This window comes from Grampus griseus (assembly GCF_964374135.1).
Source record: "Grampus griseus genome assembly, chromosome: 20".
Classification (NCBI taxonomy): Eukaryota; Metazoa; Chordata; class Mammalia; order Artiodactyla; family Delphinidae; genus Grampus; species Grampus griseus.
Window position 1 is genome coordinate 40,318,745 of NC_139014.1, and position 20,733 is coordinate 40,339,477.

Consider the following 20,733-nt stretch of genomic DNA (forward strand, 5'->3'; position numbering starts at 1 on the left):
GCCTAGACTGGCCCTTCTCACAGGAGAAGGAAATTGCCTTTTCCTTCTTCCGAGCTGCCTCTAGTTTGTGGTTTACTTATGCAATCAATGTTTGAGTGCGTGCCGTGTGCTAAGCGCTGTGGTGGGCTGTGGAGACATGACAGTAAAAAAGGACAGCACCTTGCCTCAGGGAGTTTACTCCTCAGCAAACACACAAGGTAAACTTCAGAAGGTGTCAAATGCTGCGATGAAAATAAACAGAGGGATATGACAGAGTCATGGAGGTGCCCTGAGGAGGTCCTTCTGAGGAGAGAACATTTGCCTTGAGACTCGATGTGAGGAGAATGGAGCCGGGAGGGATAGCATTCCAGGCAGAGGAAACAGTTTGTGCGAAGGTCCTGGGGCAGAAAAGACCTTGGCACACCCGAGGAACACAGGAGGCTGGTGGGGGCTGGGGGAGAGTGGACTGGAGGGAGGCAGAGACGTAGCTGGAACGGGTGTGTGCAGGGCTGCCTGGAGCAAGTAGGCTCAGGAAACTATTAGCTACTAACGTGCAAGGAGCTCCACAAAGGACAGCGCCTGAGGACATCCTTGGGTTCTCCCAGGTCTGTAAACTGCCGCCAGCATGACTCTAGGTCCGGGCTTCCCGACCTTGGGCATGCATTTGAGCCACCTGGAGGGGGCTTGTGACGACGCACAGGTGGGCCTCATGCCAGAGCGTCTGATTCAGGAGATCTGAGTGGGGCCCAGACTTGCGTGTTTATGAAGTTCCCAGGTGATGCCGACGCCGCCAGTCCTTGGACCACTTTGAGAATCATGCTCTAAGCAGGTTACTGATTCTCTGAGTCTTTTCTTCACCTGTGAAATTGCCCTTCTTTCCTGGTTGATGTTACCATCAAATGAGATAAAGCCCTTTGTAAAGAATAAAAAAGACACACAGGGGGAATGATCAACTTGATGTTTAATAATCACTGCACCCGTGTGTTTCTCACAACCTACAAGGAATGTGCTCACGTTAACGCTGCAGCGGGTGCCTTAGGAGCGTAAGTCTGGCTGAATCCCGCACAACGTGCATGCTTGAGCCCAGCGGTGCCGCAGGGGACGGACGCCTGCCTGGCCCTGCCCCGGGGGAGCCTGGGATTCGCTCCTGCTGTTCACTCCACAGACACAGGCTGGATGACCCCCAGCATCTGTGGTTTTTGTTACCCCTCATCTCCCCCCACGCCTCCCCAAGGAAAAGTCGTCCCGTGAGTCACCCGGAGGCCCGGGAGGAGGCCACGGCTGCTCGGCCGGCAGCTGGCCACTGAGGGGCAGGAGGGGTGGTGCTGCCTCCTTGGGCTTTGAAGAGAAACTCCATAGATTCACAGACTCCCGGAACCTCGGCCTCTGGAACGTGTGCATATGATATACACTTGGTGTGTACATTTTTTATTTGTATTCACTCACAGGGTCAGCAAATATTTGTTGAATATCTGCTACGAAGCAGGCTCTGAGGATACAGCCGTGACAAAATAAAGTGCCCCTTTCATGGAGTTTATGTGTGCGTGATATTCACCCAGGGACCATACTGAAAGCCTACGACGTGTGGCGAAGTTTACAGTCTGGCAGGGAAGACAGACTTGTAATCACATAAGTGAAGTAAAGTGTAATAGGGCTTGTGATGGAGATAAACACAGGGTTGGGGACAGTGAGTGATGGAGGAGGGAGAGGGCCCTGAAGAGGCGTCCCGATAAACTGGTTATTAAAGGCGATGGCATTTCCGAGGTTGTCTCAGGGGAGGCCTTCTGCAAAGAGGAAGCAGCGTGCTGTAGCTAGGCACACGGGTGCCTGCAAGAGGTTCCACAGAGTTGGAGTATCGGGTGCCAGGGCTGGAGGGGAGGCTGGAAAGGGCGGCAGGGGTCTGGGGCTTAATCCTGCCTTCAGGTTATCGAAGTGCTGAAGAGCTCGGGTGAGAGAGTGAACTGTGACAGGGCTGTACTGTGTTTATTCTGGAGGACACGTGTGGAGAGAGCCAGTAGGAGGGCAGGACTGGAGGTGAGCAGAGGAGGCTGCACTAGCAGATGGGAACAGGATGCCGGCTGGAGCAGAGGCAGGAGACGCGGGCTCAGAGAGAGACGCTAAGCACGCAGGATGGACAGGCTTTGCTTACAAGTTGGATGAGGGACAGGAAAATGCCGAGAGAAAGAAGCATCTAGAGGAGTGAGAGTGTGGGCAGAAAATGACTTCTGTCCCGCACACGTGGAGTCTCAGATGCATGTTGGGAGAGCGCAGGACCTAACGAGACGTGTGAGGTCGAGAAGCACCACACCCGGAAGTAACTGAACCCAAGTGAGTATCGAGGACGGGCAGACCGGTGGGCGCTGCGTCGTCTAACATGTGGAGGGGACAGGGCTGAGCCCCTGAAAAGAACTTGGAGGTGAGGTCAGAGGAAGACAGCAAAGGAGGAAGAAACAGGGTTTTGGACCACTGCTGTGGAAGCCAAGGGTGGAGAAAGTCCCAGAAAGAGCAGTCAGTGGTGGCTGCAGGCAGGTCCCCACAAGGACTTGGCAATTTGGGTTCAAGAGAGTGAATGGAGCCCCTGCCAGGAAATAAATATTTATGGAACGAATGGGAAAGACTTGGGAGGTGAGACTCTGAACACCATCTCCAAAGGGCGATCACTGTCTCATGGGTTCACGCCCTTCTCATTTTGACTCTTGTTTGTACCAGAAATCCCCTTCTTCCCAGTGATCAGTGAAAGAAATAGAAGGGGGTTACAAAGGAGTGGGAAGCTACACTCGAAATTAGGAGAAAACACACATTCAGTTCTCAGAGACTTGAAAGAACTTCTGCAAGGGGTGATGCAAACAAAAGCAGATTCCAGGAAGCGCCTGCAGACATTCGGGTCATCACACACAGACGACAAGTGCAGCGGCCCTCAGCAAAGCCCCACACGCCCGAGCTTCGGCAGAAGCAACGCTCTCTTGCACACGTCACGCCAGGGCCATGCTAGGCACCAGGCTCGGTGAGGATGCTGCAGGGACCAAGACAGACAAGATCCCAGCCCTCAGGGGTCTTGCATTCTAGTACGAGGGATGGACAATAAACAAGTAAACAGATAAACCAAGTAATCACAGAGTGCGATAAATGCTATGGATGACATAAATTAGGATGAGCCAGTAGAAACAGGAGAGCGTTACTTGAGACAGATGGTACTCAGTTTATCTTGCTGAAAATTTTCCAACTTTTAGTCACATAGCAGACTTCACGTGCCATCGTATTTTATGACTGATCACACCTTGCACAGTTAGAATTTTCTCCTGTCACATTTCAGACAGCGCTCACTGGCAGTGGTAGGAGCTGGGGTAGAGGGCGTGGGGAAAACCATCCTGTGACGTGCTCCCCGAGGCTAGAGCCCGATCCCCTGGCTCAGAGCAGCAGGACTGGGGAAGAGATGGGTCGCCGGGCAGGTGGGCACATCTCCACTGAGTACAGTGTGTGCACGCTCACTGCCTATGTGGGGACAGGCCTGTTCCTTACTGCTCCCAGAGCACACCCCTCTCCAGCCGCAGCAGGAATGCTCAACCCAAGTCCTTCCTGGAGCTTTGCAAAATGAGGATATGAGCTCAAGGATGAAGGTGCCTTTTCCCTCCTGTGTGAAGCAGCTCGAGCGCAGAAATCCAGAACGGGGCCAACACCCCCAGAGCAGTGGAGGCAAGAGGTGGAGGAGGGGAGCCCCGCTGCTCCAGCCGTCTCTGTGGCAGGTCCACCCTGCTGCTTTCACTGTGGTTTGGTTTCCTCAGCCTCTTCCTTTTGTTGCCTAAGCTGGTCCCCGTTGAAATTCTGTCATTGGCAACTCAAGTGCCCTAATCCTTATGATGCAGTCGAGGTCACACAGAGCTGGGATCGTATCACAACGTATTCTGGAGTCGAGGTTATGCTGAGCAAAGCAGGGCCCCTGGCAGTGGGCTTTGACAGTTAGGGGAGGGGGCCCCATGCTAACCCCAGGGCAAAGATTCCCGCCATGGTTGCCTCACTCACAGGTCTCAGCTTCCCAAGGCTCCGAGGGCCACAATGGGCTTTTGGGGGAACGTCCGTTTTTAGCTGGGATGAGCTAAGCTGCCGTGACAAACAGACCCAAAGACGCTTACTGGCTCAAACACAACAGAAGTTTCTCTCATTCACATGCTAGACTGCAGCCTGTGCTTTTAGCTGATGGTGGCTCTGTCCATCTGTCCATCTGGGATGACTCAGGGATCCAGGATCCAACATGTGGATCCAACATGTGGCGCTACCGCAGCCTAGCTGTCATCTACATCTTGCCAGCAGTAGGGGGACAGACATCACTTCAGGTCACATTCTATTGGTGAGAACCGGTCACACGACCACACTGAACTGCAAAGGAGGCTGGGAAATGTAGTCCAGCCTCGCACCTTGCTATAACCCCCATTGCTACAAAGGGAGAAGATTTTGTCGGGCAGAAAAGTTTGAGAGGACTAAATGGAGGCACTCAGGTGCCTTGATGTTTTAACTGGACAGTTCTTTGAGGGTGGGAGGGGGCTGCCCTGTGCACTGTAGGATGTTTAGCAGCATACCTGGCCTCTACTCACCTGATGGTTGTAGCATCCCTCCCCCAACTCCCCCGCAGTCCCAGTCATGACATCAAAAATGCCTCCAGGCATTGCCAAAGCCCCTGGAGCACAGTCACCACTGATTGAGAATCACTGCTCTAGACACTGAGAGCAATGTCAGAATCTTTGTCAACCAGGGAGGAAATGCAGTGAAATTACCTCCTCTCACTTTGTCACTCGGGAATCTCATGGCGTGGCTGCTGGTCTGTGCTCACGAGGCTGACAGACAGATTAGCTGAGGTGCCAACTTGCAGTTTCACAGAGGAGTGCACGATATGAATGCCAGCTCCTGAGTTCATGATGAGAATGACGTTAGGAGATTCTGCAGATGCCCATCACAGCCAGGGCAGCATGCAAAGAAATGCTCTAAGTCCTTTCACTCAATACAAAACCCAGAATGGCACTGGCTTGTTTGCACAAAACAGGCTTTCTGAATTATTTGGTGCTGATTCCCTGAAATTTCTGTGAGAAATAAGATTTTTTTGATACCTTCTCTAACAGGAGGCCATATTTGTAAGCCCCTGGTGAGTTCTTGCTCTGGATGGACGTGGCGAACTAGGGCAGACCCCTAAGAACATATTTGTTTGCAGGAAATGGGCTGTCCTGGAATATCAGTGAGAATTCCTTGCAGCCTGGTGGAAACCGGAAGTACTGCCACCCAGCAAGGCATTAGAATGTCAATAGTATGCTTTATCTCCTAGAAACCCAACAGCGCTGTTCTGACTTCACAGGAAACAGTTTTCAGGCTACAGCTGATGGGGATTCCTTCACATTCCATGGAGAACTTTGGGACACGCTTCAGGCTTCGGGCTGTAGTCCCCAACAATGAGCCTAGGTTTGTGTGTAGCTGCCGGTACAAACGTATTAGTTTCCTGATTCACTGGGAATATGCAAGGCTCTTGAATATTAAATAAAACTGGTTACATAAGTCTTTTATTTGAAATGAATACAAGGTCATAATCAATAAAGCTCACATTGAAGCACTGCTGAGAAAAACGAATACAGACGTTTTCTCTGCTGCTGGAGTTGCACAAAGTAGCAGGTTTATGTCAGACTGAGGTTTGTGTGCAAATAGCTAAGCACTCCTTCAGAGGATGAGCAGTGTGGGTCTGAAGAAGGTCCGATGCCTCGCAGACCCATGCGGATCATTCTCTCTGAGCTTGAAAACACTAGGCTCTTCTGGCTTTTTACCAGCTGCTGTTTAGTCTGCAAATAACAATGAAAACCAGGCTAACCAATCTGGTGTTGCTGAGGGATGGTTCTCACGAGCCCAGCGCCCCCTGGGGTCTGGCCCTCGCCTGCTTCCTGACTTCCACTGGTCTCTCAAGAAGAGCTGGCCAGTCACTGCCCAGTGCCCCTCGCGCCGCGAACAGGCCTTTATCACCCAGGGCACTTTACAGCACTTTACTCCCCACCCTGTGTGGGTGCCTCGCCCCTGTTCGACCACGAGCTCAGGGCAGAGCCTGTGTCTTATTCCTCTTGGGAGCAGCAGTCCTAACACAGGATCTGGAGAAGGTTTGTTCAATAAGAATGATCGAACAAAGCAATGAACAGTAATTACGCAGCAAGTGCAGAGGCTGTCACGTGGCTCTTCTTGTTTTAAAAATTGTGGTAAGAGCCGCATGTGCAGAGGCCCGAGGCCCGGTGTCTTCCCAGCACAGCGCTGGGGCAGCTGCGACCCGAGAGACGAGGGAGGGGCAGGAAACGAGCCCATCTCGATAATTAGTGCGACACAGAAAACCTGATGCCACCTCTCCGGATTGTCCCAAGCCACTTACTTGCCCAGCTGTATTGTGGACTGACCTCTCCAGCCTCTGCGCAAACCAAGATCTGCCTAACAATGGCTCGTCCAAGTTCAAATACGGCCGGGCTTCAGGAAGCTTTTTGCAAAAGCCAAGCACACAGTCATCAATTTCAGGGGCTGGCGTCAGTGCTGAGAGTGGGGTTCCGACTTCCAGAGGAGCGGAAGGTTATTGGAGAAAATGGCAAGCTCAGGACCTGGCCACGCCTCAGGCCTTTGCCTGAAGCCTGTCCCAGGTGTGGGAGTCCTACCAGTACCGGCGGGAAGCGGTGCAGAGCAAGGGGCCCGACGCCAGGCACCTGGCCATCGCCGAGCATGAGGCGCGGCCCGACCGGTGGGCCGACGGGCTGTGGTCATCACCCGGAACACCAATGAGCTGCACCACGAGGCTGGCACCAAGAACCTTCTGGAAATCCATGGTAGCTTATTTAAAACTCGATGTACCTCTTGTGGAGTTGTGGCTGAGAACTACAAGAGTCCAATTTGTCCAGTTTTATCAGGAAAAGGGGTTTCCAGAACCTGAAGCTCAAGACGCCAGAATCCCAGTGTTGAAACTTCGCCGGTGTGAAGAGGCAGGCTGTGTGGGCCTGCTGCGACCTCACGTGGGGTGGTTTGGAGAAAACCTGGACCCTGCCATCCCAGGGGAGGCTGACAGGGAGCTGGCCCTCTGTGACTTGTGTCTGGTGGTGGGAACGTCCTCTGTGGTCTACCCTGCCGCCATGTTTGCCCCCCACGTGTCTGCCCAGGGAGTAGAAGTGGCCGAATTTAACATGGGAACCACCCCAGTCATGAACAGGTTCACGTTTCATCTCCAGGGGCCTTGTGGGACGACTTTCCTGAAGCCGTCGCTCCTCGTGAAACTGAAACTGTTTCTCTTTTTTTTTTTTTGGTACGCGGGCCTCTCACTGTTGTGGCCTCTCCCGTTGCGGAGCACAGGCTCCGGACGCGCAGACTCAGTGGCCATGGCTCACGGGCCCAGCCGCTCCGCGGCATGTGGGATCTTCCCAGACCGGGGCACGAACCCGTGTCCCCTGCATCGGCAGGCGGACTCTCAACCACTGCGCCACCAGGGAAGCCCCTGAAACTATTTCTTAATTGCCCTGAGGAAGGAAGAAATCACAGCACATCTAAATACCAGGCCACCAACAGGAGAAACAGTCTTGTGGATGGTGAGCTGAATACTGAAAGGTCTGAGAATATCATCTGGAATCCAAACTGCTGATAAGTAATGGGGACTTAGAAGCAACAGTAGTAAACATGTTTAGAAGGAGAAGTCACAGAATTTCTCAAGTCAATTCATGTTATTTGGTTTGAACCTAAACATAAGATACCTCTGATGTGTTTGGTTGGTTACTGGGCAGGAAACAACTTTGTAATTAGATTGTCTAAAACAAGTAATTATCCTGATTGTATTTTTGCTATTTGGGCAAAGATGGAAGTAGAGGGGTAAAACCCTGGTATTTGTGATTTCCACGCAAGGGTTGCTGGAAAACAAAATCCCTTTCTACAGCAAAAGAAAAAAAATTGTGGTAAGATACACATAACATAAAATTTACCATCTTCACCATTTTTAAGTGTGCAGTTCAGAAGTGTTAAGTACATTCACAGTGTTGTGCAACCAACTATCACGCATGTCCAGAACTTTTCCATCTTCCCAAACTGAAAGTCTACCCACTAAGCATTAACTCCCCACTCCCTCTCCCCCAGCCCCTGGCACCCACCCTTCTACTTTCTGTCTCTATGAATTTGACAGATCCACATTTGAGGGACCTCATATAAGTGGAATCATACACTATTTGTCCTTTCGTGTCTGGCTTATTTCACAATATGTGTCCTCAAGATTCATCCGTGTTGCAGCATATGTCAAAATTTCCTTCCTTTTTAAGACTGGATAATATTGCATTTTGTGGACAGACCAGATTTTGTTTATTTACTCGTCTATCGATGGACACCTGGGTTGGTTCCACCTCTTGGCTACTGTGAATATTGCTGCTATAAACGTGGAAGTACAAGTACCTGTCCGAGTCCCTGCTTTTAGTTCTTTAGAGTATATACCCAGATTTCTGGATTATATGGTGATTCTGTGTTTACTACTTTTTGGAGGAACATACATGCTATCCCAGGCTAACACTTTACACTCATTATTTCATTTAGCGCTCATGGTAGCTCTGGGAGGGAAGACAACTATTACTCCTTTCTCAACAGATGAGGGAATGAAGGCAGAGAGCGTTAACTTGCCAATTTCATAGTCAATCAGTGGCAGAGCTGGGACTGAGGCTCACAAATTCCAAAACCCATGCTTTCGAGCCCTGTGTCATATTTGCTTTCTTCCAGAAGGGTGGGGGGCTCCCTCACTCTGATGGGCGAAGGACCTGCCTTGGGTTGAGGGAAAGGACCTTCCTAAATAAGAGGCATCCTGCTTGTAGGTGGTCACCGAGGTTAGATGTGTCCAGCTTTACCCCAGTCCTTCACAGGCTTGGATATTCTGTTATGAGGCTGTAGCATGTCCTCTGGTGTTATACATCCTAGGATGAGACCGGCTAATGAGCTCATACTCAAGTGTGGTAATTACAAATTCACTGATTCAACTCTCAAAAACAACCTGGTTGTTGTGTATTCCTCTTAAGTGATGACTTAATATGGATAAGAGGTCATTTAAATCTGGAACAGATCTCTCAGATTTTGTAATCCAACCTCTCTTTTAGTGGTTCAGACATGAAAGAGAGAGTTGGTTCATAATTTACTAAGTCATTCAGAAATAATCTACCTGTAATGAACTTTCCCCATCTGTCTCATCAAAGCTGATTATTTGGTAAACTGTGGTCAGCTCATACCCATATACATCACTGCATCAATAGACACAAAAATTCCCTTGCTTAGTAGCCACTGGACATAAAGACTTGGGGCAGAGAAGAAAGGCCAGGGATAAGACGGAGAGTTCATGCTTTGATGTACCTTCTCTGTTCCAAACATACAGCAGTGACAGATAAAATATTGAAACAGAAAACCTAGATATGTATACCTAGATAAACTCAAGGATAAGATGAGTATTTGAAGATAGAAAAGATCCAGCAGAAAAGAGATAAGTACTCCCTTTGCAGAAATGCAAAACAGAGCAGACGGCAGCCTGGGGTGTGCTGTGCTCTGACCCGGAAGTCAGCAGAACTGATTGGGAGTTTGATCCTACGTGATAAAGAGAACTAAAAATTTTCCACACAAGGCTCACTGCTGGAAGTGAGAGGCAGAGTAGGTCATGAAAGGAAGTTGGGAAAAAATAAACAACTATTGCTGATTGCCACCTGGGGAGATGGCGTTTCCTAGACTGTGAGACTGGAGAGGTAGGGACACAGAGATAAGCCTCACAACCAGGCCTCCAGTGGTATACTTCCTGATTCTGCATGACTCTGAAACCACCGTGGGACAGGGGAGGCCTAAAATGTCATTGTAGGACTATGGCTTAGCCAGGGGTCAGGTGTAAGCAACCATAAAACCACTAGGCAGGGCAGAGCAGCTAAGCCGGTGCGCCACAACTACTGAGCCTGCATTCTAGAGCCTGCGAGCCACAACTACTGAGCCTGCATGCTGCAACTACTGAAGCATGCATGCCTAGAGCCCGTGCTCCGCAACAGGAGAAGCCACTGCAGTGAGAAGCCCGCGCACCACAACGAAGAGTAGCCCCTGCTTGCTGCAACTAGAGAAAGCCGGTGTGCAGCAATGAAGACCCAACACAGCCAAAAATGAATGAATGAATGAATGAATGAATTTATTATTTCAAATAAATTTAATTTATTTATAAATTAATAATTTATTAATAATAAATTATTATTATTTTAATAATTTTTTATTTAAAAACCCCACTAGGCAGGGAAGTATGAGTTCAGGATAAGGGAGAGAGAGAGAAAAAAAGCTTTCCAAGAAAATAAAAAATTGGAATGTGAATCCACTCCAAATTCACACTTTGGAACAGACTGATAAAGACTTCAAAATAAGTATATGTGGCATGCTCAGACAGATACAAAAAGGGATAACTTCCATTTTAAAAAAGAACAATTCTTAAAAAGCAATCAGAAATAAAGCAGCAACAGGTGATGTTAAAAAGAAACAAATTGAAATCTTCAAATCTTGGAAAGAGAGTCACTGGAATTTTTAAAAATTACTCTACATATGGGATAAGCTTGATACCGGACAGACTCAAAGAGAAAATCAGTGAATGGAAAGAGAGACAAACTAAAAATAAAGCACAAGGAGATCAGTTGCATCTATTTTGGGGGGAAAAATCGACAGCCCGCGCACGTGATCCGCTTGTCACCGTCCCCGTGGACGACTCCCTCCTCAGATCACTTTCTCCTCTGCTAGGCAATCAGTATTGGGGTCAGCATTCCTGCTCAACTCCTAGGAAAGGCTCTCAGGGCTCAGGACCACCACCCTCTCCCAGAACAGCCCCCTCGGATTCAGGCCACAGTTTCCTCAGGAAGTACACGTACTTAATGAGGAGTCCACTCGGGCCATCTCTGCCGACCTCTGTCTCGGTCTGAGCTTAACCCACTTCTAGCTGTTTTCACATCCACATGTTATGGGGTCTCATTAGTCCTTCCCTAATCTTGCAGCTTCAGCAGTGCAACTAGAGCCGCCCAGGATATTTCCAAAATTCGTCTTGGTGAGAGAAAAACCTCCAAATACACGTGTGAAAACTCTGGTAACTTCTAGTTCCTTCCCTCTCTTGGTTTCTCCCTCTTACACCAGGAGCATTCCGTGGATTCTGGATCCCTCCTGGCATCGCAGCTCACAGCTGGGAGCAGGCGTGAGTGCGGGAATGAACCATGTCATGGACACTCTGTAACATACATAGAAGCTGAGTGCGCGGTAGCAATGGATACTCAAAAAGGTCTTAGGACCACTTCCCTAAAGGTTCCTGGACGTGTATGATTCATTCATTTACAAAATGCCCTCCTGTCTTGGTCTCCTCTTGTGTTTCTCTTCTGATGGCCTGACATGGAACACATGATTGTACACAGTGGAATCTACATCCTGAGGGAAACAGGGGCTGCATGCACCTGCGGGCCAGTGGTTAAGGCCGCCTTCAGGTGATGGCCCCTGCATTAAGGTGAGTGGTGTTTGCAGACTGGGTAGTTCTCCATTTTCCATGTTTCTCAGCCGATTCCCAAAGTGTATTCAATAACTTTAATTTACTTTCCTCCTCTTCGTTTTTGCTCCTATTCTGAAATGAGTGCTTCCCGAGGCCATAAGATAGTAAGTCTATAACAGTGGTCTCCAACCTTTTTGGCACCAGGGACAGGTTTTGTGGAAGACAATCTTCCCACAGACTTGGGGGATGGTTCAGGCAGTAGTGGGAGCGATGGGGAGCAATGGGGAGTGGCAGATGAAGTTTCGCTCAATTGCCCGCCACTCACCTCCTGCTGTGTGGCCCAGTTCCTAATAGGCCACAGACTGGTACTGGTCCACAGCCGGGGGTTGGGGACCCCTGGTCTGTAAGACAGAATAAGCTCTCAGGTTTACTATATTACAGAAGTCTAATTCTGCTCAAGTGTTGGCCACCCAAAGGTTTAGCTGCTAGTTGACTAGGTTCTTTTCTTTTTTTAAATTATTATTATTATTTTATTTATTCTTGGCTGCGTTGGGTCTTTGTTGCTGCACGTTGGCTTTCTCTAGTTGTTGTGAGCGGGGGCTACTCTTCATTGTGGTGCTCGGGCTTCTCATCGCGGCGGCTTCTCTTGTTGTGGAGCGCGGACTCTAGGCGTGCGGGCTTCAGTAGTTGTGGCTCGTGGGCTCTAGAGCGCAGGCTCAGTAGTTGTGGTGGTGCATGGGCGTAGCGGCTCCGTGGCATGTGGGATCTTCCCGGACCGGGGCTCGAACCCGTATCCCCTGCATCGGCAGGCGGATTCTTAACCACTGCGCCACCAGGGAAGCCCTAGGCCATTTTATATAAGGAACTTGAGCATCCGAGAGTTTTGGTATTCTGGCAAATCCCCAGCAGATACTGAGGGACACTTCTCTGAGTTCTCTGAGCCATCCTAGCAAATCAATCAAACCCAAGGAGGGAGTTGTTGGAACCTGCCATCTATAGCGGTTGGTCAGAGCACAGATGATAACCTGGACTTGTGATTGGCATCTGAAGTGTGTGCGTGCTTGTGGGGGCAGTCTTATGGGACTGAGCCCTTAATCTGTGGGATCTGACACTACCTCCAGGAATATAGTATTGGAATTGAGTTAAAGTGCAGGACACCCAGCTGGTGTTGTGGAGAACTGCTTGATGTTGGGAAAAAAACTCCAGCAGAAAACATTTGGTGACCAGTAGTGAAGTGTTTTGTGTGACTCACAGAAAAGAGAGAGAAGTAGCAAAGAACTGGGTTTTTCCTTGACAATTACATAGGCGCAATTGATTAAATCATTGGGCATTTGTGATTAAGTCAATCTCCAGTCCTCTCCCCTCCCCAGAGGTCCCCTCCAGTTGAAATTCCAACCCTTGAATCACATGGTTGGTTCCCCTGGCAACCAGCCCCCCATCCTTAGGGGCTTTCCAAAATTCACCCCATTCATATAAACTTAGGTGCTGCTATGAATAACAAAAGATACTCTTTTCCTGCTTATGACTCACAGAACCCAAATAATGATGCTATTTCTTTTATTACTTAGGAAATTACGACGGTGTTAGGAGCTCTAACCAGGCGCTCCGGATGAAGCCCCACATATGTATTTCTTATTATAGTCCAATTTCACAGTAAAAATTGTAGTTAAACTTGTATGGTTGCATCTGGTCAACAGCCCAGCCAGAGCAACATCATTGCTGCTGACACAGGGCCCCAGTGTATGGACCCATCCCTGCAGCACTGTAAGCTGCTCTGTTTGGGGCTGGACTTCCCCACTGGAGGGGATACTGAAACTGAGCAGGACCCTTTGGGGCCCTAAAGGGTACAAAAGCCCTCTGTGTCCCCCGTTTCTTGTTTGTAGGGAAAGACTTTAGTCTCCTAGGCCTTCCCCGAGTTTCAAAGAGCACAAGCAGTTACCAATTAGGGAAGTGAGGGAACACAGAAACAAAGGAAAAGCAGTTAAGCAAGAAAAGTACAATAAGTCCCCTATGCACGAACCTTCAAGTTGCAAACTTTCAAAGATGTGAACATGCCCCTGTATGCCAGCTGTTGTACTGTACTACTGTACTTTACAAGGTACTGTACTGCAAGATTAAAAGTGTTTATTTTTGTATTTGTTTGTTATGTATTATTTGTGTGAAAAGTATTATAAACCTATTACAGTACAGTATGATATAGCCGATTGTGTTAGCTGGGCACCCAGGCTAAATTTGTTGGACTTATGAACAAATTGGCTTATGAACAAATTGGACTTATGAATGTGCTCTCAGAATGGAACTTGTTCGTAAGTAGGGGATTTCCTGTAATGACAATAGGTCAATGGTAAAACAGAGTCCTAGTTCCTCCCAAGGGATATACATAACAATCTGATGCTTACCTTAGAGTATTCTGCAGGAACTAAGATCATCCCCCCACCCCCAGGTTGATGCAGACCACCAGCTCGTAGACCCCAGACCGGTTGGAATCAGAAGGTTGATGATTAAGATTCCTGAAACACCACCCTGTTATCTCACCTCTAACAAACTAGAAGAAAGTCACCCAGCAGCCTTCCCCCAAATGTTGCCTTTAAAGTCCCTTCCCTGAAGCAGCCGCATAGCACAGGGAGATCAGCTCGGTGCTTTCTGACCACCTGGAGGGGTGGGATAGGGAGGGTGGGAGGGAGGGAGACACAAGAGGGAAGACATATGGGAACATATGTATATGTATAACTGATTCACTTTGTTATAAAGCAGAAACTAACACACCATTGTAAAGCAATTATACCCCAATAAAGATGTTAAAAAAACAACAACAAAAAAAACAAAAGTCCTGGAAATACCGGCCAAACTCTACATCCCTTATTTGGCTGCCTCACAAATGCCAAGTTTAATAAAAAAAACAAAACAAAAACAAACCCGGTGCCAGCGAATTGGCTTCGCTGTGCGGTGGGCGAGCGGACCCAAGTCCATTCAGTAACAACACTCTCAAACCCTGGAAATGAGGTAAAATTAATTTCTAAATCAATAATAAAATGAACTATATTCCCTACTGTCTTTTACAATTTAGCAGCAGCATTAGAGCTGTGGGATTTTAATCCACTTGAGCAAAGCTGCTCCTTTGAACACCACTGATTTTTATTTGCTTTTTACTTTTTTTTTTTTTTTTTTTTTTGCGGTACGCGGGCCTCTCACTGTTGTGGCCTCTCCCGTTGCGGAGCAACAGGCTCCAGACGCGCAGGCTCAGTGGCCATGGCTCACGGGCACAGCCGCTCCACGGCACGTGGGATCTTCCCGGACCGGGGCACGAACCCGTGTCCCCTGCATCGGCAGGCTGACTCTCAACCACTGCACCACCAGGGAAGCCCGCTTTTTACTTTTTAAAGTTGTCAGAGACATTTTCCCAGAATGCCCTGTGCTTAATTTGCTGAAAAGATTTCTACAGACTTAAAGGTACACTTTTCTCTTAGATGAGGAGTGATTGGTGAAACGGTGATTCCACTCTAATTCGCCAGGATATAACCATTTTCACAATACAAAAAAGTACATTTTAAACATTCTCTTCACTTTCTTACAAGCTTAAGATCTCTCATATGTGAACGACGGCCAATATCTACCTTCACTGCACATAAATATGTCCTAGACTCTCCATTTCTCTTATCCTCATGAGAAAAATACATAGAGGACAGGACAGCATGATTAGAAGGCTTAACCAGATTTCAATTATTTGCTTTATTTTCCTTTAAATCTCACAGCACCCAGGAGACAGCTTCATGCTCACTGTGTTTTCGTTTCCGCAAACCTGCTGGCCACCCACCTCCGGCCTCTTTACTGAAGACTTCTACCCACAAACTCCCTCTCCACCCCAAGTCTTAGCTTCCTGCTCAGCACGGTCAGTGTCCACAGGATGACTGACCCCCACCCAGACACGCTGCTGTTGGAGTATCTCCTTGCCACCCACATAAGGCCTCACGCTGAGGCTTCACCCCACAGACCCCACCACCACCAGGAACCTGCTCCCTCTGGAATATCCATTTCAGAGCCCCATTCTCTCCCCCCACGGTAGTCAGCTCGCAAGAACCTGTGATGCTCAGACCCTTGTACCTCTGGGAGCGCTCCATCCACGACACCGCCTGGCAAGTTGGTCACGACACTTACTTCCTTGCAATGCCCCCAACTTCCTCATAAAAGCCTTATTTAACCATAAAACCCACATTTTAGATGAGCTCAGGTGGGCTCCTTCTCCAGGACTACATTCAAATGACTGCTTGTTTCAAAGAAAGATTACACAGTTGTGTGAAGTTTGCCTCACTTTAAATGCACAATCGAAAGACTCAAACCAGCGCGCCTGGAAATGCTGCCATTTCCCTGTAGTTGGCATCCTGCCCACTCTCAAGTTCTCTGCTTCCAAGATTCACCTTTTCACATAATAATGGCCCTTGCACGGCTTCTGGTCTGATGTACAAGGTTGCAACAGACCAGCGCGCCCACGACAGCACACAGAAAGGTGTTATAAACTTTAAGAATGACGTTTTTAAGGACACACAGGTGAGACAGGGATGCAAAGAAGTCCAGAGGAATTAGATTCCGAAGAGCCAGGAACCCTTCCCAGCTGGGCAGTGACTGGCCCTCCTCCCCGGGGACATCCTCAAAGGATCGTGCTTGCTGGGGTGGGTGGAGGGTCTCTGCTCGCTTGAGGAGATGTCCGTGGAGGGTTGTTTCTTTAAAAGTATTTGTAAAGTATCTGGTTGACATGTTGGGCTGAAATCTATAGGAACTATAACTGCAGAGCTAATTCTACCTTTGCTGAGTGTGGGCCGCTGTGCTGGTGGTGCGGGGGCTGGAGCCTGGCATGACACGGGTTGACAAGGAAGATGAGAGGGAGCTGGGGTCAGCGCGGTCACACTGCGGGGAACATCTGTCACCCGTGGACACCTGCCTTCAGTCCTGCTGCCAACAGCGTGCTGCCGGGAAGCTGTTGCCCAGCAGTAAAGACTGACTTCACGCTTCTGACCGGACTCTCCTTTGAGTCACAGGCTGCCTGTCCTGCAGCCCCTAGAAGGAGGTTCTCTGGAAGGTTCTTTTCAACATTTTGAGTCAGCGGGGAGCAGCAATGGTCTAAGACCCCAGGTCACTCCCTTCCTCTTTTTTTTTTTTTAACCCCTTTCCTCTTAATTGCAGCCAATATCCTGCTTAGAAGTTCGTCACAATTCTTAACGGAAAAACTCCTTCACCTGACCCCACTCTTCTTTGGTGAGAAGGTGAGGGAAGTTTTCGCATACTCAGGTGTGGGGAAGTTATTCCGGTTATACATGAGTTAACTCGAATTTCATGTTAACTAGAACAGCCTGCGTGTGGCCTATGACACGCATCGTACGTCTGCTTTAACCATTAAAGAAAAGGGCTCACTGACCAGAAGTAAAGGACGTCCCTGTTAACAATAAAGATGAGATGCCTCCCTCCCTGGGACCCCTTCAATGAAAACACTGCCCTCCCAGGCGCCAAGGCCATACTGTCCCGCTGCGTCCGTGCCGGTCTTTTTGGGAACACTGAAGGAACGTATCCCTGACTGGTTTGACCTCTGTTCTGACAAGATTTAAAACCGCGCTGAAAACCCTGCCTCTCCAGAGCAGATCCGCAGAGCTACTGAGAGGCCGTCTCCTGGGCCACAGTCCTCAGTTTGGCTCAGATAAAACTCCTTCCCATTCCTACCACAGATTGTTCATTGTCGACAAGGGGATGCTTCTACCACCCTCCAGGCTTCGTGCCACCCGCAAAGCCCATGAACAATTCCCGGCGATAAACATAGAATCTGGGTAATAAAACAACATCTAACCTTTCTTCTCTTCTGTGCTGAGTCCAGTCTCTCTTGCTCACAGCGGGCTGCGGACACGGGGCTCGCACCCGGCCCTTCAGCCTGGAGCTGCCGGTGGGAAACGGGTGCACCTGCACCTCAGCTCGGGGCCGCGTGCAGACGCGCAGCGCACGACACTCAGTCCAAGATGGCGGCGGCGGGCCGTGTGCAGAGACGCTGCGCACGACACTGCCATCTGCAGCCAGAGCCGCGCAGGCCCGTGAGAACCCCGCCCCCTCCCCACCCTCGAGACCCTATAAAGCAGCTCCACCATGACCTGTTCGGCTTGTCGGGAGAGCTTGTCCTCTCCACCTTCTGATCGGAGAATAAAGCCTTCCTTTGCTTCTCATCCCAGCCTGGTCTCCTATTGGCTCGAATGACACCGGGCAGGAGGACCCTTGTTGGGACCCGACTTGGGAGGGTCGATGACAAATGGACAATCCTGCAGCCTTAAGTTCTCTTGTCTTGGGCCTCACTAGTCTCCCCCCAATTTTAAGAGGAGTCAAATTGGCTGCCAGCCTGGAATCAGTGGGAAGAGAGAGCCTACTTCAAATGTTTTATTTCTTAACAACAAAATAAGAAATCAGACAAATCGGGCAGGTTAAGAATGGACAAGACAGAGTGAACACTGGTGTTGGTTATGTACTTCAGTACTTCACTTTACTTTTTAATAGGATTGAGATTTTTAATTAAAATAATGCAAAGGGAATATAAATTTAAAAGATTTTGTGTGTGGGGGGGGTGGGGGTTTCACTGGTTGCGCAGTGGTTAGGAATCCGCCTGCCAACGCAGGGGACACGGGTTCAAGCCCTGGTCCAGGAAGATCCCACATGCAGCGGAAAAACTAAGCCCGCGCGCCACAACTACTGAAGCCTGCGCGCCTAGAGCCCCTGCTCTGCAACAAGAGAAGCCACCGCAATGAGAAGCCTACCCGCTCGCCGAGAAAGCCTGCGGGCAGCAAAGAAGACCCAACGCAGCCAAAAATAAATAAATTAATTAATTAAAAAAAAAAAAACCTGCTTAAAAAAAGTACACTGGGGCTTCCCTGGTGGCGCAGTGGTTGAGAGTCCGCCTGCCGATACAGGGGATGCGGGTTCGTGCCCCGGTCCGGGAAGATCCCACATGCCGCGGAGCGGCTGGGCCCGTGAGCCATGGCCGCTAAGCCTGCGCGTCCGGAGCCTGTGCTCCTTAACGGGAGAGGCCACAACAGTGAGAGGCCCGCGTACCGCAAAAAAAAAAAAAAAAAAAAGTACACTGAAATGTTCACAGGTAAAATAATATGCTGAGATCTGGTTCCAGATAAGGGACGGTGAGTGTTGGTGGTGGACTGTAGACGGGAAGCGAGACTGGCTGACTGCCCAAGCAGGTGGACAGGTACGTGAGGTTTACCTCTGGAGACAAGAGCGGCTGCTGCACTCTTGGAGGGAGGCGATGGGAGCGGCTAGAAGGGGCTGTTTGAATATCCGCACCAACAATCTCCTCCGCCCCTGAGGGCAGAGCTCAGGGGGCACCTGGGAGGAGGTGTCGGGGTGCACGGCCAGGCCGCCCCAAGGATGCCCCCGCTCCCTCCAGCCCTCCCTGCCTGGCCGCAGCGCGCCAGCAGGTGATCTGGCACGGCGCGGGGGGATAAGTGGCGACGGGCAGAGCCACGACGACACGCGGTGCGCCTGCGCAGGGAGGTGCCGCCCGCATTTCCCAGGAACGCCCGCGCGCCTGGCCCCGCCCAGCAACCGAGAATCCTCTGCAAGCCGGAAGCGGGGTGTTTTCAGCGGGTGTTGGGACGGATGGGCCGTGGTCACGGGAGGGCTGCTCTGGTCCGAACCCGTCCCTGTAGAGGGCGAGCGCGGTCTCTGGCCGTTCTCTCCCCTCAGCCTGACGGCGGGCCGTCCGGAGCGGGCGAGGGTCCCTCGTCTCTGGGTGGACTTACCCCGCTCGGGGCGTGCGGAAGGTGGGCATCGAAGCCCCTCCGGCTTACTGAGGATTTCTCAGTCAGAGTGGGAGGAGGGCGCAGTGCCGAGGAGCCACCTCCCCGTTTGTGTACTGAGTGAACGGCTGAATAACTAGAGGAGAGGGTGCCGAGTTCACCCACGTCTCCTTCCGCAAGACGGGAAAGCGAGTCCGTGACCCCGGCCGCTCTGGGAAGGGAGAACCTCTGACGAGCCGCGGACCTCCGCTCGGATGGGGACGGGGCTCCTGGGCGCCAGGCAGGGAGTGGGCGGCAGGGGCGGCATGGCTCGGGCGCGGGTCTCGGCAGCCCTGGCCTCTCGCTTCGTGGGCAGCCGGCCGCCCCTCCCGTGTTAGCCCGGACTGGCGGCTGCGCGCGTCTGTACCCTTCGCTTCCGTGCTCCAGGGCTCTCCCGGTTGGCTTTTCTGTCCCAGCGCTCTCGCCCTCCTCTGCACACCCCGAGTGCTCTCGCCCTCCTCTGCACACCCCGAGTGTTGCTCCTTTTGCTAATTCGTCTGGTGTTCGCTCAGCCGGTAGACCTCAGCCCGCACCCTGTTGTGCAGACGCAAGAGTCGGCTGATTGGTTCTGTGAAGAGTCAGAAGGTAAATAGTTCAGGTCTCTTGATGGTCCACGACTTTGTCTTTGCAACAGGAAAGCAGCCATAGACAATATTTAGAGGAATAAGTGTGGCTGTGTTCTAGTAAAACTATTTATTGACGCTGAAATTTGAATTTCATGTGTCAAGAGATATTCTAATTTTTTTCAACCATTTAAGTTTCATGTAATGTATTACACTCTAGTGTAAAGCATGATGCCCAAAAATGAGATCAAGTAGTCCAGGTGTAGTTTTAAATCAGTGTACAGTGTAGTGAGATCATTACTTTTCAACTTCTGGGTGTAGGTCTGATTTAGTATGACCTAAGATTTTTCTTCAGGAAAAGGCCTCTACTCCGTAGGCTTGGAACAGGCAACTTCATTTTGCTTCCTCTCTTCTTACCTGTAGGCAAGAACGACCCCCCCTTCTCAGTGGAAGGGCATTCTTGGGAGAGACAGTAAGGCCACGGCCCTGAGTATCCCTACATGTTTGTGTTGGTATCTTTACCTGGGCCACTTCTCAGGCTTGTGTTTACAGCGAGCAGCGTGTCCCAGGACACAGCATGCTTGCTTGCCGTTCACTATAAAAGGAGTGATTTCCCCAAATGTTGCTTTCCTGTGATGCAGTCCCGCCATCTAGGCCCACCGGTACCCTCTTGTGATTGGGGTGGGGATGAGGGAAAGCAAGGGTAATTGGCTCAGATATGAATTCTGGCTACTGCTCTTGCCACGAGTAACAAAGTTCTTTGTCTTTGACCCAGGAGTCGCATGTCTTGTGCCAGCACCCATGAAAATAACAGGCTAGTTTATTATCTTGGAAGTCAAGTAAAATCCCAGACCCTTTGCAGTTCTGGATGGACATGTAA

General features: G+C 50.1%; 1 pseudogene across 1 annotated transcript; it reads left to right on the forward strand.

Moving 5' to 3' along the window:
* Positions 1-6,333: 6,333 nt before the first annotated feature.
* On the forward strand, positions 6,334-19,938 carry LOC309838378 (NAD-dependent protein deacylase sirtuin-5, mitochondrial-like; annotated as a pseudogene). The gene is made up of 3 exons: positions 6,334-7,258; positions 19,199-19,275; positions 19,836-19,938. The product of its transcript is annotated as an NAD-dependent protein deacylase sirtuin-5, mitochondrial-like (transcript).
* Positions 19,939-20,733: the final 795 nt, after the last annotated feature.